A 25,841-nucleotide genomic window follows, 5' to 3' on the forward strand; every position below is an offset into this window, starting at 1 on the left:
GAGTATGCAAAAGACCGGATTGTGACGTCACAATCCGGTCGAAATCCAAACGGCTCATTTAGAGACTCGATTCCTGACTCTGCCAGGTACAAAATATTGACTTAGTTGTCAAAACTCATGCTTAGGGGGTGGGGAGGCACTCCGGATACGCAACTATACATACTAAAGCAAGGAAAAAGTCAGTTTTGCATAATATGTCCCCTTTAAAATAAGTCAGTGTTGACCTTTGGTTACATACAAGCGACAAACAGCAGTCTCCTGGGTGAAAATCATTGTGTTTGAACCTTCCATTTACCATAACCTATATGCTTGACTATTTCACCTGACTTACTCCTTTGCTCCTGTCATAATTAGGACAGCCACCAGAGGTCGCCGCCTAACAAGGAACAAAAAAAGGTGACGTAATAAGCTGCTTGCACAGATGACCTATATGGCTGTTTTTCTGGTTAGGATGTGCGATACTACAATTTCTTAAGATTACTTTATGCTCACACCAGTGTCTGTTGGTTGGTTGGTTGGTTTGTCAGCAGGATTTCACAAAGACTACTGAATGGATTTCCATGAAACTTGGATGGAGGATGGGTCTCGACCCAGAATAGACCCCATTAACTTCTGGTGCAGATCCAGATAGAGGGACGGATCCAGAAATCTTTTCTCACTTTATTCATTTAAAGTCTCCATGAAACAGAAGGTAGGAGTGCTATTTGCTTACACATATTCATGTTTTCTGTAAAAAAGGTGAGGTAGGGAGGGACCTCTTGAAGATTTGGATTTTGAGTTTATGGTAGCGAATACGGTTAGCACAGACTATGAATTATGCCCCCGGCCATACAGCTAATTGTCAGTGTAGCCGACTGTCCAACTGTGAGCTCCCACTGGATTCCTACAGCCAATTAAGTGATAAGAGAGCTCAGAAAACATGGCCCGAGCTGGACCTTATCACCATCCAAGACGGACAGCTGCCAATTTAATGACAGAGAAAACAGTATGATGGTGATTTTTCTAACCAGCTAATAGGACTGCTAACATTAGCAGCCAACACTAGCCCTGTGCACTTGAACAGTTAGCACCTTTGTACTTTAGTAACAAGTAAAGCCATCTGTCCATTTGTAGTGTTAGCTCCACAAATCACCAAGGGTTCCAGCAGAGCAGCTAGAGGACATCAGAGGGAAAACCAGAAAGCAATGTCTCCATAAAATTATAAAGTTTCACTCAAATCAGTGAATAATGATTATATCAATATAATATATATGTAATCAATGAGGCACAACTCCCACATCTGTGCCAACGAAGTGAAGATCGATGGGAGGATGGCATGATATTATTGGTTGAAGCTGATATAAGCACATGTGAAGTCTTTGTTTCACAGGAAGGAGACATGATTGATTTTGATATGAAAATACAAACAAAAAACTGAGTGCCATTCTAGGTTTCTGTTGTCAGTTGTCCAGTCACTAACCATGGTTAGTTAAACCTTTTTAAAAGCAACCATTTTAACTCTTTGTCAACGTCAAAGACAAAGTCTCAAAGCAGAAACATGAATGCTTCATGGATGCATCATGATCCACATGTTCTGATGCAATATGGGTCACGTAGACTGCAGGGCCCTGAGGCCTCCTGCGCAGACGTCTGCCTAAACAATTAGCGTAATTTCACATTCAACGTTTGATCTTGTGAAGGAATTTTAGGCTACAGGATGTAATTTCACACTATGACAGCTTTGTGGGAGAAGATAAGAAGTAATTAATTGAGAATTTTTCAGGTCGATACCCAGAGATCATGTAAACTACATGCAGGATGCGTACAGATGGTTGTAGGTGCTTCAAAGGAGATCGTTAGACACTCCCAGTTAAATGTAATCTACTTCACTTCGAGGTTCTGGTTGTCAACGTCTGTGAGCAGAAAGCGTACACTGCAGAAAACAAAACTTAATTAAAAATATTGAAAACTCTCACTCTGACAGAATGCATATACAGTGTGTTTTCTGCATTGTTGCCCACGAGCCGTTTGTCTTGTAGAAGTATTTGGTTTTCTTTTTTTGCCTGATTTCATCTATTTCAGTGTCAAGAACCCCTGTTGTTCACTTTCTTGTATTTTTAGTTTGTTATCTTTTTTAACACTGGTAGTAAGTGATCATGAAAACAGAAAAAAATGTGAAAACATGTTGATGCTCATACTGTAACACTTTGATGAATCTGTGGCACCAGTTGACCCATTTACACACAGCTCAAGTGTCCCTGTTAACTGGAATTCCAAATGAATCTGATGAAATGCTACAGTAGTTTGCTCAAAGGAGCAGATAATATTCACGTAAATTTCCGTGTGTACACTGTTGCTTGTCCACATCCATATCCCCACTTCACAAGTCTGCTTTTGGCAACAAGCTTCACTTCTGTACTTCAGAGCAGCCCATCACCCGCGTTCCTGTAATTGAAATGCAAAGCCAGACCTCCAGCATAATCACATACTCCCTGATTTGTTTTTAGATTAAGTTCAGGAGTCATATGGAGTTTGTGCAGTGGGTCTGTTGTTATGATTTCAATGGAGTCAAGCTGGTGATTAAGTTTCCTCCAATATTGCGTTGCACAATATGTTTAGTTCATACAACATTATGCTTATTATTTTGACACATTATGTAAAGCTCTCTTGTGGCACACAGGCAAAATGACTGGAGAACAGTGAAAAACGGGAAAATTAAACCTGCTCGTTTCAGCATGGGGTAATAGTTTGAATCTGTCAGTACATTCACATGCACACTCCTGGTTTTGTTTACATTCAGAATATGTGGTTTACATGTACAATGAGAAACAAGAGAATTACAATAACAGTCTCTAGGTTTATGTGATTCCTCAAAATCTCATACACTCATTTCTGTGCCATAGCTCAATGCACTTTGCAGTTTTAGAGCAGAAATGAGTAAGTTCATTTTAGTTCAGTTTATTTATTTGACATGGACATGACAGTAACATTGGTGCCGTAACGTGTGACCATGTACGAGGCCCAGATGCACTGCACTCAGTGTTTATAGCAAGATGCTAATTTACAACCCCTGTTCACAGGAGGCTTTTTACAAGTTACAGCTAGAAAGAAAGAAAAGAGAGAAAAAAAGGAAAAGGACAAATAAAAGTTACAAATACAGTACAATTACAAATTCAATACAGGTAAAAATACAAAACAAATAATACTGACATGTGTTTCAGACGTGATTATCACATGTTAACTGACTGTCTGAACTCTTCTGATTGAATGATCTCATCACTAGTGATAGAAAAAAGGTGCAACAATATGTTTTATAAATTGCATTACCAGTCAGACCTTTCATTAATTCTGCGTGTTGCTCATCGTTACATCATTTACCATCATGTTTTTTGTTGTACTTACCAACTACTTGAGCTAATGATGCACCTGTGAGTGTGGCAGAGAATAATTAGAAACCTGGATAAGGTTTTTACATAAAGTATCCTGGTGTCTATCCGAGCACTCCAGCTTGCATATTTATGTTATCCCAAACCAGGATCAGAGCTCATCCTGTCTCTGAAACTGGGATTTGGTGTTGCCCAGCACATAACCTGATCATAACCAGGATACAAGTGTGCATGTAAAGTTACTCAGTTGTTCTTGGCTTGCAACTTTTGTGACTCCTGACCCCTCATGGTTGCATGGGAGCTGTGAGTCGTCCAACCAACGATTGATGCTCCTTGCTCAGATTCTCATTAAATAATTTATAGAGAGCTGAGATAAAATGCAACAGTTTCTGACAAAAAGCAAGGATTTGACAAAATGTTTATACTTTTGTGTGACAGAAACATTGTTTATCATTGATTTTTCTTGTGACCCCTCGTGGTGCGTGAAGTGATACCTCACCCTAAATTTTATGAAGTGTCACTTATCCACGCTAGGCCTGAAAGTAGGTAGAATTCACTGTGGAGAACTTCTTGTCATGTTTTGGTAAAATCTGTATCAGTGGAGGTCAAGAGGCAGGGAAATAACCCATATTTTAGTCAAATGATAAGTGTCCATAACATCACTGGCATACAGATGATACTAGAGAGGTTAATTATGTGCCAAGAGTGATTTCAGAAGTTTCAATGGAAGTTTTTCAAACCTTTTTGATCACGGAAATTGGTCCCTTTCGTAAATTATTGTAACCGGAAAGAAAGCCGAAAACTGAAAAAAGCTGCTGTACTTCACGAGAGACAAAACTACAAACTTTTTACAGCCACCTTTAAAGTCAAGAGGAGTTGAGTGTGTGATACTCAAAAGATAGAGTTTTGGTGGAGTATCACTTTGTCTATTCCGATTGCATTGGACAATGCTTTTAACTTCTCTGTCATTTCTGGGTGGGATGACTACCCGTGATCTTGTTGCTCCGCATTATAGAAGACGCAATTATTCATCTGGAAATGTCATTTCTCCCATTTCAGAGGAAAAAGACCTTCATTCACTTACAGCTCTGGTGCCTTGAATGAAAACAAGATGAGACCAGAGAGCAGTGCCGAAGTCTTTGTGAAATGTTTTGTGTGCCCTGACATTTCCGGTGAATGGACTCGCACACCGGCCAGTTGCTGTGAATGCCAGAGCAAGCCAAGTGTATTAGATCGTATAGATAAGTGAACCCAGTCAGCAGTGTTTTGCATTTGCACATTATTGCCTACTCAGTGTGCGGTATTATATATTGGGAAATCAATTGTTTGTACGACCCGAAACAGCTTTCTGGAGGCAGATTAATGGAAAATTGTTGCTGAGTAGTCTTCCATTTTTGATCAGGCAGACTGACAACTGCTTATAAATAAATACCACTTGCTCTGCGTGACCTCTTTTATTGTTCAATTTGGTTTCACATTCATTCAAAAGCACTACAAACAATGTCATCAAACCACTGATGCTTTATTAGACTCTGCAGTCAACTTCTAACTCCTCAGTAGACGTTATTATGATTTGTCAAACTTGCTAAATGAGAGCGACAGTTTGTTGGATGTTTGCCGCTCAGACTGCAGCCTGTAAGCACTCTGTCTCCTCCAGGTGAAGGTTATATTCTTCTCAGAGGAGATCAGCAGGGAAAGCTGGGGCACAGCAGGTAACAGTGCCAGGCCAGTTTATACCATCCTGAGCCACGCTCCCTAATTAGTGCACAGCTGTGATGCTCCTGGGAAACCAGACATCCATTTCCTGGTTCTCTCCTGCCGACTATCACTGAGAGACCATTAGGGCGGACTGCAGTGTTATGGATGACCAGCTTCCTCTGAAGCTGTTTCTAGAGAAGTCAGAATAATATGATTAGCCTACTTTTGCAAAATATCTCATTCTTACAAACATGCGTTCATGGGGCTGTTAAAGTTTTAAATTCTCCTATAGTTGCCATTCATTTCGAGGCAAACACAAAGTTAGATCACAGTGGCATGAGCGTGAAGCTGTGACGATGATGGATCAGATGGGGGTCCCAGGGGTAGCCTTTTGAAAAGAGTAGTAAATCCCCGTAGCTTGGCAAATTTAGCAAAATAGGGAGAGAATTAACTTCAAGCATGAATGGTGGGGCTTAATGATTTTTCAGGCACTGAGGACATCTTGCTCGGTGTGATAAGTGAGAGCTGTTGTTTGACTTTGTCAAAGCAAAACCCAAGCCCCCTATCTACACAGCTTCCATTATCCTCCTGTGTTCACAAGACAATTCAATCAGCTGTGTCTTTGAAGGAAAGCAAAGCATCATCAACATAAAAGGCTCATTTCAAGGTTGGAAAAAAAAAGTAGAGGTGCTGCTGCTTTGAAAAAAAATACTCAAGTAATAGTAAGCTACTGGCAACAAAGCTATAATTAAAAAATTAAAGCACCATTATGCTATTTTTTTACCCGAAAATACAGCCTCATTATCATTTTGATGGCACAGTGTCTTGTAATAGGGTGAATGGTGTCTCTGTCTCAGCCACTCAAACCATCTAACTTCAGAGAGAGGGTAGGATCACAGCGTTACATACATGAGTTTGTTTGTTGCAGACCTGGGATTTGTATTTACGACGATGTTGTTGCACTCACAGACTGTGGGGGGCACCAGATCACACAAAATGCCCATTTCTACATAATGTTGCTTCAGGGGTGGGCAAAGATTATGTTTTGGCTTACCTGGCCTTACATGGCTCATTAAATCTCAACATCTGTGGTGGTCTCTCCCTTGGTTCGTCTCGCCTACCTGTCCCAACATCGCCATCCCCTCCTCCCCCTGACATGAAAGTCAGTTCATATACATGTAATTTGAACATGTTATGACACCTATTGTGTAAATATATATATACCATGTATAAAGTGTCCAAAGTTAATGTATCTGTGGTTTGCAGAAATGTACAGTGCCAACATTTCACTTTGGCGACTGGGCTGTATTATTAATACGAATGAGCATCATTTCCAACACGTTTCAATCTTTGTGCACTCATTTAGAATTCAGAAAATCAAAACCCTCACTTAGAAAGTCAAGTTATGTGGGCCTTTACAAACCTTGGACCCACAAAACGAGTTTCTACAAGCCAACTGATGGCTCTGTCCAGCAGAGTTTAAGAGGCAGAAATGCAAAAGACAATGTTGCTACCTTTTCTATGTATTTCAAGAACCATGAAGAGCAGAGAGTCCAAAATAAGCTATTCTACTTTAAAAAGTATACAAACAATCATGAATTAGCCCCGACACTAATGATGTGTTATTGGCTGTTTCTGCACAGTCCATTCCTCTTTTCTGTTCCGCCACGTTCAATGATTTTAGATTTACTAATCTAAATGGGAAAGACAACAGAGGGACTGGGTAGATCTGATGACATTCACTGACCTTCTCGAACCAATTCGTCATTTCGCTCACTCACCAGCTCCCTCTTTCCCTTAGATCCCTCCTCTACAAACCCATTAATTCTCCCTCTCGCAGCATCCCACTCAGTCTTTCACTGAATCAGCCCAAAAGGGTTGCTGTAGGCACAATGTAAGTGTGGAATTGTTCACATTTGGAACAGGTATGATCTCTACTATCCAGACTGTAGACTGTTGAGTCATGTAGTACCTTTTGATGACAACTTATCATGTGCTCACTTATGTTCTCTTTTTATTCATGACTATTTTTACATATCAAGCTTCAGTGGGATTGTGAAACTGATTTTTTTTTTATCTAAAGAAGTCCTTCAAAACACAGGATCAAGTTCTAATACTAAATAAGACATTTATTTAATTAACCAATATGTGTGGCATAGAAACTGACTCAGATAACCTCATTTAATGCAACATGTAATGCAGATGTTATTTCAAAACCAATTTACAAATTCAGACTAATGGATTCTATTAAAATATTGTGATGTACAATGATTGAGTGAAAACATTAGTAAAATTACAGACTCAAAAATAATTATAATTAAAAGTAAGAGAGCACAATAGGCCACTCATTCACAGTAACTCTCCTGCTCATGCACCCATTAATCTCTGTAGTCTGCCCACTCTATGATATCTGACCATTATATATCATTTTATTATATTTTGGACTGAAACACCGTACATATTTATATGACGCTGTTGCTACCCCTATCTGATGGGCTTCCTCTTATAATAAAAGGACCTAAATTCGTCCTTTTCACTTCAACCTTATAGGTCAGGGTGTAACTTGGCCACAAAATCCCCATGGGTCAATAAAAGGCATCTTTCATGGTTGTAAAATCCAATATGTGTGTGTCAGAAGCCGGCAAGAAATAGGTCCTGACATCAAGGGAAAGTGTAGAATAAGCCAAGCTGTCAGTATCTCTGTTAAGGATAGTCAGTCGGTGTGTTGTGCAGAAGCCACCTGGATGCTCTGCAGGGATATGCATCTGACAGTATATAAATACTGTATCCTGCTGCATGATTACTGTTGTGGGAGGTCCAGAAGCTAAAATAGCCCCATTTGTCCTTTCCCCACCTACCATTAAATCTCTGTCAAACACATTTGTTTTCATGGATACTGCATGTGTTTTTCTATCTTCTCAATATGCGAGTGAGGACATGATGGTCCACCGTACAACACCCCCTTCTCCCATGAGTGATCACTGACAATGGCTTTTTGCTGTTTGGGGAGGCGGCGCACACTGGCGTGCTGTAGATGTTATTCCCAATCTATAGAGACCGCATTATGAAACAGGCTTCAGGGACTGTACTCATCATCAACCTTTTCACACTCCTATAAAAGATTCATGACACTCCCTGTTTTGCTGTGGCAACGCAACAGGAGCGAGAGCTGCAGGTGAGCTACCACTGAGAGGCAAGCGGTGGCCTGAATAATACAAATACTGTGGTAATAAATAATCAAGTAGGATGCAGAAAACCTTGCGCATTTATATAACTCTACAAATGAGTCGATGACAGTCAATTCATTCTCCGCAGTTATCCATAACAAGCATTCATTCATGTTTGTTTTAAAGAATTCCCCTCAATAATCTGAAGCGTCATACCCGCATATTGTTCTCATAAATTGGCCTGATATTGATTTACCAATTATTGCAGTCAGCATTGATTTACTATTGGCTTTGAATTTAATGGGAAATGACTGCAGGTTGAGAATATTACATTGTCATGTTAATTCAATGATAATATGACAGACTTCAAATGGTGTATAATTGAGGTGCTGACGCCGAGCTAAAGGAAATATTAGTAGCCAATTCTGTGAGAGGTTCTGCTCGCTGAATACTAAACAAATTTACCTAAAGCTGGTAAAAAAAACTGTTTCTTCTGTTGATGGAGTGCCATTGCTGCTAACCTACCAAGGAGGGATCATTTGCAGCGGGGCTGCTGCTCTGTTCAATTTTGTGCATGAAAACAAACAAAGCAGATGGCGAGATAGGCGAAATATATAGCATCAGAGATGATTCCAACAATCTCTTTTACCTTGTATGAATTATTGATTAGACTGTGACAAGAACACAGACAATCGTGAGTCAATATTTAATCAAGGACCCAGCCTTTCTCTACTGATGAGGGAAAAATATGTCTTCATTACTATTGCACTGGAGCCAGCCTCTTCGTTTGGGCTGGGTTTCATCACACTTACAGCAAATGACAACAGGGAGAAATTATTTTATTATACCACCTCTGAATCGCAGATGGGGTCCCTGGACGGCTGTTTTCTTCCTGTCTCCTCCTGACTGCCATGCCCTTTCATGATTTACCGTTTTCTCTTGAGAACAGGGTGAGTCAATCCTCGGAGAAGCCCTCTGCTAAAAAATCTGAGCTCTTAGACGTGGATTCTAACCTCTTGAGGATACACATGACTATTCAAAATCACTTTGATTTGGCAGTTTGAGATGAGACTGACAGTTTGTAAATTGCCTGTTCAGTTACTTTTGGCAGCATGGCGGAGCAATAAAAGAAACACTTTCACATTTCCAAGCAGGCAGCCGAAAAAGAAGATAAACGTGAGACCAGTGACAGGACTATCTCGGCCAACAAACAACAAGCCATGACACTAATTTAATGGTACATGCACAAGTTGCCCCGTGGCTTTTGGTGAGCAATGCACTGTTCACATGTTTAATAGGAAGTGCATGCAGGAGGGCAATTACACAAGTAGCCAAAAGGAAAAAGAAGTATGCCAAGATGTGCCTGCCTGCCACACTACAGTAGCAGCGATGCACACATCACCTCCCATGAACTGCCCGCAGATGAACTCCTTTTTCAGCAAAGATTGGAGGAGGTTTAAAGTGCATTAGCAGGACACAAGACGAGAGAGAAGCTATATCGCTGCAGTGCATGGTTCACTGGGCAACCTTTACCTTTTAAGAACAAAACAGGAACAAACGGATGCACAGCAAACTCACTTACTCAGACAGTACACTGATTTGACTTAATATTCATTTTTGCAAACAACTTTGTCCCCTCATTTAATTGTCTTGCAGTGTCACACATCAAACTGATGAACAGTAATCAGTATTTAGCACAAAAGTGCTCAAGCGTTTGGGGAAAATCAAACATTTATCCGTGTGAAGTGTTTCTCATTTGATAAAGATGGAGGAGAACTATTGCATTTGTTTCCTGCTCTGCAATAAAAGTCATAATATATAATGAGATGAATTTTCCTCTTGTCAACGTTGTCTTTTATGTATGCCTCCACGCTGGAGATAGCTGTCTGCACCGCACTTGTGAGCACCATATTTTATGAACACCTTCAGGGAAGTTCTTGAAATTTGGCACAAATGTCCACATGGACGAACTAATTACAATTTGTTGGTCGTATTTCAAAGGTAAAGGTCACTGTGACCTCACAAATCTCGTTTTGTAGCCTGCCACGAGCTCTTTGGTTTTGCTGATATTGAGCTTCGGTGGACATGACGAAGCTATCTGTCAGTCCTTTGTGCTTTGTACTCAAAATAGTCTCGAAATGAAGACGGCGTGTTCCTCACTGGAATCATAGCTGGCAATATAGTTGTTATAGTTAATTTAATTCCTTTCATTAAATTCCTTCACTACAAATTCACTACATATATGAGTCTGGACAGACATGAATGTAAACTGCAACTTGAAACATGTAATTGGTGTTCTATTTCCGCTGTATTGATTGGTCCAACATTATTAAAATGTACGTCATCATTTTCTTTATGCTTTATGCCCAGCTGTGTTTAGACCTGTGTCTGACCAACAGAGCAGACTGGCAATCCAAACCAGGAGCGCTTGCAATAGTCCAGGGGCTGTCCTGGGGGGAAAACTAAACAGAAATAGTTGGGGGCACTTTCATGTTAACACTTTCTTACAACTTCAGGCAAAGAAACACACCCAAAAACACCGGGCCGGTAAAATGGAAAAAATGACACTATAGGTAGACTCTACATCTTTCAGTCAACTCACTGCTTCTACTTTTGTTTGTTCTGGTTAGGCTCATGAAAATGCACCTGGCTGTACAGATCTGCACCTTCTCTGAATACTAGTTCAAGTGTGTTTTGTGTGCATTATTCAACAGAGACTGGATTTGGAAGATTTAGCCGGTTGTGATGGTGCAAAGAACTCTGCCACATTACGCCAGAAGGGCTCAAAATTACCATTGTTTTTGCAGCCTTAAAATACAACTCATTGTCTATCCTGCCATAGCACTTTGACACAGGGAACAGTGGTTTTTTGACAATGCAGACACTGTAGGGTATTTGTCCCAGCAGTGGTTTCCTGTGGCTTGCACAGTGAGGGCAGGCATGACAGCCAGTCCAGCTTGCAGTGTGCTCATCCCGTTTTCTGGTCTTGTATTTGGTCCACATGAATAATAAACCTCCTGGCAAGGCTGGCTGGGGTTACATTTGTGGTTGTGAGCGGGAGGGGTTCGAGCCAGCACTGAGCGACAGCAGCTATTGATCAGAGACAGACAGGAGACGGTGCTGAATACAATGAAGACAGACCCTGTGCTCATTGTTTCCCTTCTTCTTTATATACCACCCACTCTCTGCTAGTTTTCTTCTTCTATTCCATGTCTTTACTCTTTACTAATTTTCTCTTTTACACACATTTCTCTGTAAAACTCACATGCACACACATACACACACTTTCCATTTGTCTCTTATTCTCTTTAATGCCTCTCTCGCTCCGCGCCTCTCTCCATCTGTCTCCTCTCCTCTCTTCATCTTCTCTCTCCTGCACACTCATCTCTTTTTTGTCTTCCAAGTTTCACTCCCCATATTTATTTTACCACCTTGATTGAATCACAGATGATTCAAAATCCACACCTACGTTGCGCACCATCGCACACAAACATCTGTACAGACTATATTTAAACCTCCGTCTTATAACATCTGCGCCACCAGGGGGAAGAGGAAAAGGTAAAAGTAGGCCATATATGGGCCTGCAGCAGCAGCCTCTCAAATGAAACAAGAAAGATACCCTGTTTTTATACGAGACGCTGTCTCGACAAAAACACATCAATGTTGTAAGAAAAAACATAGGCTGGGCCCTCTTATCTTTGCCTGCTCAGTCGTGAATCGCCTCAAAATCTCAAAATGTGTTTGTTTTAACAAACACAGGGTGATATTGATTAAATGAGATCTACTGTCTCTGCTGCTGTTCTACCAATTGCAAGAAGTTCCCTCTCCAGGCATCTCAAAGAGCTGACACATTGTTCTGACAGGTTGCAGTCTGGTGTGTATTAGTCACTGTCATGCATTTGGGGGAATAGATAAACGCACATTACGCAATTATAGATGCACAAATAACTTGCTTTCATACATTTTATAGATTCATACTTTCATTTAAATGTACAATATGTAACTTTAACTACCAAAACACACAAAAGATGTTCGTCCAGTGTTGTGTGGAGGGCTGGCGGAGCAGCTACTCAGCTGCTTAGAGCCGGCTAGCGAGTCCGGATTATAGCCAGACCGTCTGGAGAATAAACACCTGGAGTCACTTCTGTTTCTGCTCTGATCCGGAACCGTTTACCGACAGGAGGAGAGCTCAGAGATTACTTTGAAACTTTTGGGATTAAAAAAGTAGATGTATCTTCACTCCTGTTTAACAACCTGACTGCAGCAGCGATATGTGTGTCTGACCTCCTGCTTATGTGCTGTAATGCCGACTGCCGACTGGAGCTAGAGGAGACATGTACTTTACTTCATGAACGTAACGTTACAGAGAGGAGAGGGGAGTATCAGAGTCTCTGGTGAGTAGCCTACTGAATTCACCAAGAGCTGTCCTGAATTAACCACACAGACACACACGTGCTCGCTAACATTTCAGCTTGTGTACAGTGAAGTAAACTGGCATGCTCAGGGAAAATAAACACTGCATGAGTAATGCAAATAAACACAAATGTTCCTGCCGTCAAACTCACTTCACTGAACATGCATGAACCATTAAACAACCACCACTGCTTTTGAAAAATCTATCTGATGTGACTCAGGCACAAATGTTCACAGATGAAGTTTAATCTTGTTCGGCAGCTTCGCGAACCCAAAAGGAGTGGCGTTGACCTGATGAAACCCATCGTCTCTGATACACTTGTGGATTTCTCTGTGTTTGAACATTGCTGGAAATATTTGGGATAATGCAGGAACACAACTCAACAAACCAGACAACAAAGGTGCTGTTTTTTGACATTTTAATGCAGAATTCCTACATATAATATATTTAAAGGCTTTATTTTGCACAAAGACAACCCCCACCTCCCACTTGAAGACTCACTGTCATAATTACATCACATACGGTCAGGGCAAACCCACTATCTAAAACATATTTCAAATGAGCTTGGAAATCTATGGCTCAGGGTGTAACTCTTAACATTGCAGGGGCTTTTGTATTTGATTTGTATGCAGCTGCACTCCGACTCCCCTAATCTCACACTAAAACTATGGAATTAAAGTATTTTGTAGCAAGAAATTCCCTTAGGCTGGTCCCTCGCAATAGCTTTCAGGCGACGGCGCTGCACTCTTTTGTGTGCCTCAGACTATTGATGCTAATGAGATGGTAATCTGAATGAGGGTCAGCTGTGCTAAATGCCACTCACAGACATCAATCACATCCCTTGAGTAACTGGCAGGCGCAGTGCCACATTTTCAAAACTCTATTCCTTTCCCTAATTGAATTCCTTCAACCGTTTAGGAGTCCATCAAATGACATAGTGTTTGGAGGGCAGTGTTCATAAATTTGGAATTCACTCTTTTCTTTGCAATCTGAGTGGCAGAAGTAATGACCATGATCTTAGAAGCTGTTGTTGTGTTACAAATGGACAAGGCTAGCCAGAGTACGGCCTGTAGTCATTGAGGAGCCTCTCTATCCATGATGATAACTTTTCCTGCCACGGAGAACCACTACCCAAGGATACAAGAGGAGGTATCCACCACTGGTGTCACCCAAGATTGATCCCTACTCCCAGTGGGGCAGACACTAGTAATTACACTGCGGAGCGCCAACATGGCATCCATTCCCTACAAACAACCAGGAACAATACATCTGGCAGTTCAATTAGGGGGAGCTCTGTTTATTAGCTACACGTTTGAGCTGTTAATTAACAGTGGCAGAGGAATGCCACCGATTCTGCCCTGCTGTTCTTGTGCGGTGTTTGAATTAAGAGCAGTGAATAGTGGAAATATGGGGGGTCTTGAAGGGCCATGTCGGCTGTGCAAATAATGACTTTCCTGTCTCAAAAGCAAAGGCCAAAGTAGTGTGACATTCTTATCGTCTAGGGGGGACTTATGGTGGATATTTGGACCAATAAAACATAACTTTGACACCTGAGATTGCGAATAGTGTCCCATCTTCTTCCAACAGTTGACGTTAATGTCTTTTAGCCATGAATGCAATTTGTAGGCCTGTCACAATAACAGCATGTGTTTTACAATATATTGTCGAGGAACTAATTCAGATAAACAATATGATTGCTATCGCTCTGATAACAGAACATGCGTGTTAACATGACAGGCAATAACAGGGCCAGAAGAAACGATTGAGGTCATGCACATAAATTGATTAGTCAATAAGATATTAGTGAAGGGTCAATAACGTATTATTGTGACAGGTCTACTTTTCCGAGGAGTTCCGGTTGTTGAACATAACCAGATCAACGCAACAGCGGAAACAAAACTTGTATGAATCATAGGTAATTTTTGGAGGCATTGACAATGATAATATGTATTTTGCAGTTGTTAAAATGAAAGTTATTTTTGTGGTCAAGATAAAGACCGGAAAGATTAAGAAAGAAAAATGCAATTCACAAACAAAAATAGATATAAATAGCACATGTAGTTATTTTAAAGCAATCCCAAGTCCATTTGCTCATAATATACTGAGCCATCATTTTTTAGCCTCTCTGAGCCTTTTGCTCTCTTCAGTCTTAAACTGTAATCAGGATGTTTTAGGGAAACAACTTTCCTGTGTTTCCTCTCAAAATACAGACTGGCTTTTGGCGGGGATTACAGTTCAGTGCACAAGATGTGCCAACTGACAATGTCCATGGATTTGGCAAAGATGTGCATTACATGATGTTCTTTGTCAGGGCTGCATACACAGAGCAATGATTTGAACCATGGCTGTGTTTGTAGAGAGCAGCTTGCGAAAGCTTGATAAATCCTATAAGTATCCGATCACATCTAAATCCAGAGCAATCTATTGCTAGTCCCAGCAAGGATCAAAGCGGAAAACGTGGGCATCCTGGAACCCCTTAAAACAGCAGAAAGCATGAGGAAACTCACACACCACACATGCTCTGGATTGGATTTAAAAAAAAAGGGGGGGAGTGATGCATTTTAAATGCCTTTTGGCTGGACATTTGAATGGACATGAGTGGGAGATTAAATGGCAGGCTTACTGACACAAATGGTTGAGTTTTGAGATGGTGACACAGTTGGGTATGTCTTGCAACAGTGAGTTCCTGAACTACTGTGTCGGAGCCATTATTTCATAGCTGAAATGTCCCAAAGCAAAAACAGCATCAAGTGAGCGCCTCAGCCGTAGAACTGAGAGTTGCTGCAAAGACTTAAACATCAAGGCCTTCAGATCCTTTTCTCTGACTTTGAGAGAATTTCAAATAAGAGAATTGGTTTGTCAGAGTTAGCAGCGAAAGTAAAAGACTCCAAAGGAATCCATATAAGACTTTGTATGTGGAGTCCGGCGCAAAACATAAACATACACAAAGGAATCCACCAGCAGCAGATGCTGCTTTTCATGTGATACTTTGGACAGTGCCAAATTCTCAAGAGGGAACAGAGAAGGAGGGATGAAATGCAAAGTGTGATCCTGAAAACACGCCAAGAGGCGGAGCCCGTTTAGCAGAACTCAGCAACTGTGCTGCCTCAGCACTTGATTTTGTGTTACAGTATCACCACTGTTAATCTTCCCCGCAGAGGTACGAGTGACCAAGGCCCCTTTTTATCCACACACATACGAACAGAAATCTGTTTTCCCCCTCAGGAGGTGAGACACTTTTTATCTGATGCCCTTTAAAGTACATATACTCGGCGTCCATTAATCTCAACCTACAGCACTGCGATGGCAAACCTTATGCAACCGCCGCCCTGTCACAACCACGAGGCCTAAGGAGGACTGGTATCCTTCACATCGACTGTGACTTTGCTCATGATTGATTGCATGTCTGTTTCTTGACAGCCAATATTCTGCAGGACTGCAAGGCGGGATTGGTGCCCCCCTCCCTCCGTGGATGTTCACCATTGACTGCCGAAGCATGGGAGGGAGCGAGAGCGGTTTGTATTTTAACCTTCACAAAGTCGAGCTGAATTATTGTTAAATCACCCCATGTGGATTAGCACAGTGCTGCTCTATTGTTCTAATTTGCAAACATATATTCCGCAGTGACTTCCTGTAACGGATGGCTCTGCATACATTATGCGTGACTGTATAGCTCATACAGGATATACAGCACAAAGGGATAGGGAGTGTAAATGAAGATATTAAATGATTTTGTTGCAGCAATTAGAAGAGGACAGGGAGTTTGATTTTCGGAACATGCGGCCCATGAGATTTGAGACAACAGCTGGTGAGAAGCATATGTCAGAACAGAGTACCTTTTGAGGTGTGAGTTTGAGGACAGAATGTATATTAAGTTCTTAGTATTGTCAGCACACTGGTTAATCCCCTAATCAAACCCGCCCCTGTTGGAACACATCAGCGCTTTGTTAGCAAACACTCCTGATCTTATTTACCTTTATTAGTTTTCTCTCATCTGCGAAAAGTCGGATTCTTTTAGCACAAGTGCTGAATGGAAAGTAACTCCTTCTCTACAATGGGTTTATTTGAATGTATTAACTGGTATATTAACTCGAGAAGTAAAGCTCACAATGTGTGTTATTGGTTTGTTGAAACACACCGAGTACAAGCCCATAAACACCAGCACAGTGAAACCTAGCAGAGATCAATTATTTATTTTAGCTGCTTTGTATTCAGAGTCTCCCAAATACATCATGTATAAGGGGAATTTTCTTAAAATTCAACACAGTAATATTTACTAAAATGGCAAAAGGGCATTACATATTTTACTTCCTTTATAAATAGAAATTCAATTTTTATGCATAAACAAATATCTGCGACCCAGACTAGAGTTAGTTAGCGTACTGTAGACTGTAAGTAACTCAACCCAGCTTTATGGCACTTTAAAGGGGAACTCCAACCATTTTTCAAAACCAAAATTGTTCTACTACTATTGGTTATATAAAAAGTGGACAGATCTTCCATGTCTGAAATATTAGTTATTAGTGCAAATACACAAATGCCTTAAACCTGCATCCTTTCGAATGGCCAACAAGGGCTGACTCCACTGGTTTCATTAGTAATCCGGTTGTATGTGAGCTTATGAGAAAATGTACCTACTTTCACCTGATTTATTACCTCAGTGAACAGTTTCCTATTAAGTTTAAGGTCTCATTCGCTAGTTTCAAGGCATCTGCAATTCAGTATAAATAAAATAGATGAAAAAAACAGGGTATGCTTTAGGGCGTGGGTAAAGCCACTGACAGGCCCCCACCAAGGTGTCCCTGGGTTTTCACTCATATCCAATGGGGATATCCTCCAGAGCTTCGTCACCTTGTCCAAATATGGTTCCTTCTGCTACCAAAAAACCAAGATGGCGACGGCCTTAATGCAAACCTGAGGCCTCGAAATCAGCCCAGTTGCCAGGATATAATCTCAGCAGCTAACATTTCTGCAAACCACAAATATGTTCATATTATGTGCTTAGGAGCCACCTTACACCTCAGGAGGTGGAGTGGATGCTGGTGGTGGTGGTGGCGTTCTCACAAGTCAACAAATCTGGCAAATGACTGAGCACAATTCGAGTCACCCCACTGCATAAGACACCTCCTGGGGACATGTCCATCCGATTCTGTGGTGACCAAAACAGGTATTTTAAGCCAAATCATGTTTGTCTAACCCTAATCAAGCCCGATGTTGTGACAAGAGAGAAATAGAAAATTGAGCCTTGTTTATTACACAGTTCTACTCAATACAAGTAGTTGAATCCTTGAGTTGGACAAGGTTATATAGCTTTGAAGCAGCTCTGTAAAGTCTGAGAAAATAACCCTTAATGTAGTCAGTGGGGTTATACAGGCTTGGATTACAAAAAAAAAAAAAATGTATTACAAGCTGTTGTATAGGATGTAGTGATTTTAGTAGTAAAAACAGTTAATCATTGAAGCATCCCTGCTGGCGGATTCCTTTGTGTATTTCTTTAGAACATTAAAAAAAACTTAATTTATAGTCTTGGCAGGACCGTGTGGGTGTGGTTTGATCACATAGAAACAAACAACAACCCACCAAATGTCATCAAGATTATGTTTGGCAGAAAATAGTGTGCTTTTGTAAGACCCTGTTCTTTGTGAAGCTGATTAAAAAGACAACACAGTTGATCCACAGTGCTTTGCAATGCAGAGAGTAGGCAACAAATACACTCATTGAGCAAAATAAACACAGGTCCAACACAAATCTTTTTAAACCAAGTAAAGAACAGTAATAATAATAACCACAGCAGATTGCCATTGACTTTTCTGGCTTAACAACAGCCTTTGGAACAAACGAAAGTGAGCAGCAAAGCATTTTTTTAGAGACGCTTTCCCTTCAACAATGGCCATTTGAAAATCTAAAAAAGAAAACCGTCTAAACCGGCCAGTGTAATCACTAAGTCATTGGTATTGATCAACAACCTAACGAGTCCTTGTAGATGATATATTTTTGCCAATTTGTGCTCTGGGGTGGTAAAATTGCCGTTTTACTCGCACAGATTAATACACACTCATAATATAGCAATTGTAAAGTGCGAAGTACAGACACTGTTATTACCTCGGGGGAATGGAGCAGAAATTTAGACATCCACACCACTCTTTCTCCCTCCTCTTTGAAATCTTCTTCCATCAACACTTCCTCTGCAGTAGGGGGCAGAAGAGACGAAGCTGTCAGCACTTCTCACAACACAACAACTCTTTCCCTGATATAGCCCTTCCCCGGGAGATTACAGACACAAGCGGTGGGTGGGAAGCCTTGGCAAGCTGTATTCCCGCTTTCTCTCTCTCCTCCCTTCCTCGCTTCCTCCCTCCCTCCTTCCCTCCCTCCCCCATTCTCTCCATCTACTTACTGACTCTTTCCTCATGCATTCTTATTTCCTTTCCATCTCTCTCCTACATCAACTCCCCAGGGTACCGGCTCTGCTGCGGGGACATCCCTCTAAGTTCCTACGCAGGCCCTGCAGCAGTTAATTGCAGCAGGAAGATATATTATGTGCAGAGCCGCCAAAGGGACAGTGATCACACTAACAAGCTGGGTGTAGCGGAGTTAAGATGGTGGAAAACAGTGGCAGTGGTGGACATCCCCTTGTGACACCTTTCAAGTACAAAAAAGAGTCCTATCCTGGGTATTTCTGCACAGACAGCAGGATGAAGGCGATCTAATATTCCTTTGAATTTCCAGTCAAGTTTACAGAGTGCTGCATAGGGAGAAAAGCACCACTGTAAAGACGCATCTGCACGTCCCCTTAAAGGTGCACCGCTCCTCTAAGAGCTTTCCTTTGCAAACACTTTTTTTTTTTTAATCTATCTACGCCACTTATCTCCCTATCTCTCTCTCCATCTAGTTTCCCTTCTCCCTCCCTCGCAGAAATACAGAGCGTTTTCTCTCTCACGTGTTCCTGGCTCATGTTGGGTGGTGAATAACAAGAAATGCTGCGGCTGCTGACTCTGGCCCAATGCCACTCTGCTGCCAGAATCTGGGTCCTGCTCCTGCTGCCCTGCCCAGCCGGGTGGTGGCCTGGGTTTTAAAGAAAGGATGGGGTTCGCTGAGCTGTGCAGAAGACCCTTGGTGTGTCCTTTTGTTTACCGTGCAGACCCCTGTGCAAAGGAGTGTTGATCGGCTGGCTGCCCAAAACACCCACCTACCTGCCAGAGCCCCCGCCACTTCTCCGCACCGCTTCCTGGGGCTAATTAAAGAGGGATATGGCACAGGCACCACAGAAAATACCAATCCTCTCTGAGAGGGGTCCTATTCCCTTTGCTGTGTTTGTTCCATGATGTGAATCTATATGTTGGTTTAAAGAATTAGTCTGCACTTTAATTGAACAGAGGAGGTCCATGCTTAGATGACTTAATAAGTATTAGGATATGATCAAAACGCAAGGAGCAAATATCTTTTAATTCAAATGGTCAAACAAACTTTAATAAGGATTGTAATGCAGTCAGGCTCTTGCCATATTTCGGGATGCTAATGGGAATAACAGATCACTAACCCTGAGTATTTATGGTATTGATTTTAGGCGCTATGGTTCATCACGTGCATGTATGCATTCACATGCATCCAGGAGCCCGCAAAGCCCAAACATGAACACTCTCGCTCGCACAGCCTGAGAGCTCCATGAAACCACCTATCAGCCCATTATGCACATGGCAGGGTAAAGTGATCCAGTGTAAGTGCATTGATCCTCCTGGCCTCATTCAGCTGGATGAAGACCCGGGCCGAGTGATAACATTTCACAGACAGAAAAGCCGCTGCTGCAACACAGGGGCTGAGTGGACAGTTAGGAGCTGACTCACAGCGTCGGTAGGAAAAGCAGCAGATCATGGTCTGATTGAGCCGAACATCTTCAGGCAATTGAAGAGCGATCCAATGGGCCCTTAAAGAAATGTTACCATACAGCAAATCCACTGTTTCTCTGGGAGATGATTACAGGCTTGGCTGCGTTGTAGAGTGCATTAAGCGACACAAAATGAAAATCTCGGCATCTCCTGATGTGTCTCCCACTCACATCGAGGAGCTCCACGCCGGATTCAAGGGGTACGAGAGCGTGAGATTGAAAATGGTACGGATACCAAGCGAAGGTGTCTGGAGGCAAGCCCCGAATAAATCTGGATGATGTTTGCCTTTTATCAAAGTTGACTTTTTACTAATGCCACAGGGAGGCGGCCACATCAAAATGCCTTTATTCTTAGGGGAAATGTGCACTGAACTTGTCTGGCATCTCACCATAGGAAGTTATGCTGCCATTTGAAGGAGCCACATTTATATAGTTTTCCAAAAACCCACGGCAAAGAAGATGTAAATAGCCAAGCCGACATAGTTGCTGTCACACTGCCCTTGGATGAAGAATATCTGTCTGGCAGACAGTGGCCCCTGGGTGAACCTGGCATTTGATGCAATTTGTCTGGTCCCAGGGCTGAATACACAATAAAGGCGGCCTGTTTCTTGGTCAGCGCTCCATCAGAGTGTCAGATTTTTATTCTTTTTGTATGTGTTGGTTTTCTCTGGAAAGCACTGTACCTTCGCACTGAAGGATTTCATTTAGCTTCTCAGGATGAAAAAGAGTCTCAAGTACAGCAGTGCAATGATTCTCAAACTTTTTCTGTCATGCCTCCCTTCAGAAGACGATAAAAGTTCATACCCCCTGCTGCGTATTTTTTAATAAATTATCTACAAAAAATGAGGAAGGAACTAATAAAATCCAAGTTTTTTTTTTTTAATAAAGCTCAGCACCATAGCATCAGCACACTCTATTTTTCGACATAAATCGTATTCATTCAATTTCCTTTCATTCCATATTTTATATTTTTCCTCTGGTCATTCGCTCTATGCCCCCCCAGGGCCCACGCGCCAGTTTGAGCACCACTGGATTAGCGAAAGTGAAACAAGTTTTAAAGGGATTTTTTTTTTTAATGTACAGTCTGGGGTTCGGGAACCACCATATGAAATACTGTAAGTTGCTGTCAGGGGTTTTATACATCAGGCTGGAGAAGAGTTTTTATCTTCAAAGGCCAGGAACTTGCTCCATCTTCAGGGTATGTTGAACTTCACAGGGTGTTTTCCACTGCATCAACATGAATGCTAGGAATGAATGATATCATACTGAAGAGGTTTCATTTGGAATAAACCAGATATCTTACCACATTAATGCACCAGTCCATATACCTGCTATTGCACAGGAAAGTTATAACGCTTTTCCAAAACAGATCTGCGAGTGCACATTTATGAAAGATATGATACTTTTTTACCCCCTTCACCATTTTACAAAGGCTTCTCTGTGACATTATTCCCTTTTGATCAAAGGTGCTTTCTCAGCAGTGTAGACAGCTGACACCAGGTCAGTGGGAATCAGAGCATGAAGATAGCAATAATACATAACACATGTCTCAGTAGACATCACTCCCCCAAAGTTCCTGCACGCCAATTAGATTAAAGCTGTATATTACTTGTGGAAGGAGCACAGAGAGGCAATCAATACCACGTCTCCAAGCAGGAACCCTGAAACAACAGCCACTGTCAGTTTGAGACTTATGTCACGAGGGCCCAGTAAAGTGGGCTGCAGTGTCTATATAGGCTGTCCTGCCGCAGCCGATGGAGGTTTTTGAAGTAGCAATTACAGCTGGACTGTGTGGGGACTATAATCATTTATGAGACCCTTTGCTTTCTCAAGAGGATGATGTGGTGCTGTGAGATTAGATCCAGTGGATCCTTTGTTTGAGCCACACCCTTACCAACAATTTGGGAAATGTGGTTATTATCTTAGGAGTCTGATGACAAGGTCGATACCACTCCTCTATTTGTTTGCTATACATGAAGCTACAGCCAACAGCTGGCTATTTTAGCTTAGATTAAAGGTAGGATCGCCTCTTTATGGATTTCTCTGTCAGGATTGGATAAAATGGGCAGGGATACCAGACAACTTCTTTACTCTTTTACTACATGAGCAGGGGGAGGAGAGACAAGGGTTACTGACCATACACTCTATAACAGTGTTTACTGTTGGAATATAGAGCTATTTAATACTTGTTTTAATAAAAATGCATCACTTACAGCAGCTTTAATCTGTACAATCTGTTTCATGTGGGGTTATGAGCTGAATGAGACTCCTAATAGTCACAGTGCACAGCAAATAGTTTGGCACAAACCCCCTTTAAAACAATGAATTGTCCTTTTTTCAAAAAAAGAAAATGTGTTCATTAGCGAGCTATATTCAGCCGAGGTGCTGGAAGGTGGATTTTGTTATCTTTAGACAGAGCTAGGCTATTTTCATCTGCCTACTGTCTTTAAGCTAAGCTAAGCTAAGTTAATGGTCCACATTTTAGGACTTAGGAGGATTTTGGGACTTCGGGTCCATGTTTTCATTAGTGTATAATCACCTCAAACTAAGAATATTTGTGTGATCTCATTATTATTAAGATTTATTATCACGTGTATTATTATGTTTATTATCTGGTGCGGTATTACTTTTTTTTTTACCACCGTCAGTATCACTGCCAATTTTACTTTCAATGTCAGTACCAAAACTACTTTTTTTCTATTTTAGTTCATTTTTAGTTTACTTCTTGTACTTAAAGGTGCAATATGTAAGAATCTTACTATTTAAAATATTCAAAAATTACATCAAAGTATCAACAAAATGTGAAGACATAACAGTTTTGTGTATATCTATTGAAGTTAGCATGCTAACCTAGCAGGCCCCTAGCCAAATTATCGAGAGGTCATAGTCCGATAGTAAACAACACTAACAATCCCCTGGTGCTCCAAATCCCAGTGCAGGCACAGTCAGCTAATACAACTGCTAGCTGCATGGTTAACTGAGCTATCAATCTAACAGTGGCTAAATTTAGCTGCAGTTAGCGGTTACACTGGTGATATGCTGCCCCTATTTGTTTGAATTTGACAGGTATTGTAAATTTTTGTGGCAATCTCTGGCACTACAATTTCCTTTGGGATTAATAAAGAGCTATCTTATCTTATCTTAATTAACAACCACACCACTAACTGCCACTAAACCCTGCACACTGGACCTTTAATAAGCTTCTGGCTGTAGCTTCATATTTGGCAGACATACAGTATATGAGAGTGAAATCAGATCCTCTCAATAAAACCTTGCTAAGATAATTTCAAAATAAAATGCCAAACTATTCCTTTAGTTCAGATGGGAATTAAGAGAAGCTCAAGTGTATCTCAGCACAGATTTGGCATGAAAGGGAAACCAGACAGCAATGGTGATCATTAAGCAAGATAATAAGTTCTTAACACAACAATTAACAGTAATTAGTGTGGATACATGGCTATATTCAGGGTAAAGCATGTACATATCTGATAAATAAAGACCTAATGTTATGCGAGATTAATAACACTCACCCTATGCAGTTACTCACCCATCCTTTGCAGGCTTTGGAGCATGGGACACGTAATCAACTACAAGGTCAATGGAGAGCTCAGGTCAGGATATGACACGGGCATAATAGGTCTTTTATACACAGAGATTAATCAGACACGAAGATGTGGTGCCACTGCTTTATGAGTGTGTCTGCACTCGAGAAGCAGCGCCCGAACACATCTGTAGTCCTCAAAGGTCGACCGCAGTTTAAGGAATCTTTCACCGCCGCACATAAATTATCCTGATGAGCACTCCGATGGTCTGAGCCAAAGGGGTGGCTCTAGGAACCTTATCAAATCTATTATGCACGGTGAAACAGGTAGGGGCCGTCATTAAAAAACAGAGCAAGCCATGCTGCAGAAATTTTTTTACATGATTAGATCTTGGGGTGAAAAAAAAACAGAGATCAGACATCAGTCGCAAAAGCTGAGCCTTGATGCATCACTGCAGGGGGTGGAATTAGATTTAATCAGCTCTAGATGAAGAGAGGAAGTGATGGGAAAAAAAACAAGTGCAATCACTCATTTACCCACAGACAACGCTTTGTCATAGATGCTTGACTCTGAAAAGGTAAACAGCTTCTTTAAGGGGTGACGTTGAGGATTGATTTGATAAAGTAGGGAGGCCTACTCACTTGATGGATTTCACTTTGTCTGTATAATGTATAATGAATAAGGCGGACAATTAGCACGCTAAAGATAAGGACAGGAAATGACTGGGTCAGTGAGCAGACAAGGAAGTTGATAAGAAGAGGATGTTATGGAGACAGTGACGGTAATCGGCAGGAGGAGACAGACTGATGCGGATGGTAGTTCGTCTCGGAAGCTTTTGAGAGTGAGAATACAGGATGTGGCGTGTGTCTAAGATTGGTAGTAAATTACCAATAAACATTGTTTAATTGGAGGAAATCAAATATTTCCTCCTCTGTTTCCTAAAAACTCATTACAAGTTAGGCCTGGTGGCATCCCTTACTTGAAAGTGAAGAATTTCAATTGCATAAGTGAAGAGGCGTTTTAGCACTCAATTGGGTGAAATAAACTCCCTCGCTAACATGACTGAATCCCCTTTTATTGGATTTTGCCTAAAGAGCATAAACAAACTTGAGTCTTGTACACGTGCTCAGTGTTCCGGCTGTGGCTGCACCTCAACGACAGATTGAGGGTTATGCATGCGACAGACAAAGGACAATACCAAAGGGAGGCGGATAGAGGTGGTGGTGATAGTGGCTTGTTCATCAGGTTCTCCAGACAGCTTTGCAGGATCTTTCCCTGGATAAAAGAATGAGCACATTTACAGACTGATTCAGTCGTGCAGCTCCAGGAAACACTGTGTCAGGTCATTTCTGCCTGAAACAACAACAATCAATTACTTTAATAAGTCTAATCCTGTGTAATTGCCACATCTTTATACCTGATACTTTTATCTTTGAACAGTCCTATGGTAGTCTTTAGGGTGGGGAAGGCGATTCTGGAGAGATATAGTTGATTACTGACTCTCATTCCTGGATTCTCAAATACCAACGTTTTGGGTCAGGATTTCAGGCCAAACACTGGCCCCTAAATGTCGGTACTTGACGACCTGGAAACGAGATTCAACAATTAACTATCTTTCTCCCGAACAGCCTTTCCTAACCTATAATTTGAACAGAGCTGCACTGTATGTCCTACATTCAGTGTTCAGACTTACTTGTAACCTCTAACAGGATTATATCGCTGTAGTCAACCCAATCACTGGGAAGCGATGTCGGCAATGTATGTCTCTGAAAA

Source organism: Pagrus pagrus (assembly GCF_965226575.1).
Source record: "Pagrus pagrus genome assembly, chromosome: 8".
NCBI classification, from domain to species: Eukaryota; Metazoa; Chordata; class Actinopteri; order Spariformes; family Sparidae; genus Pagrus; species Pagrus pagrus.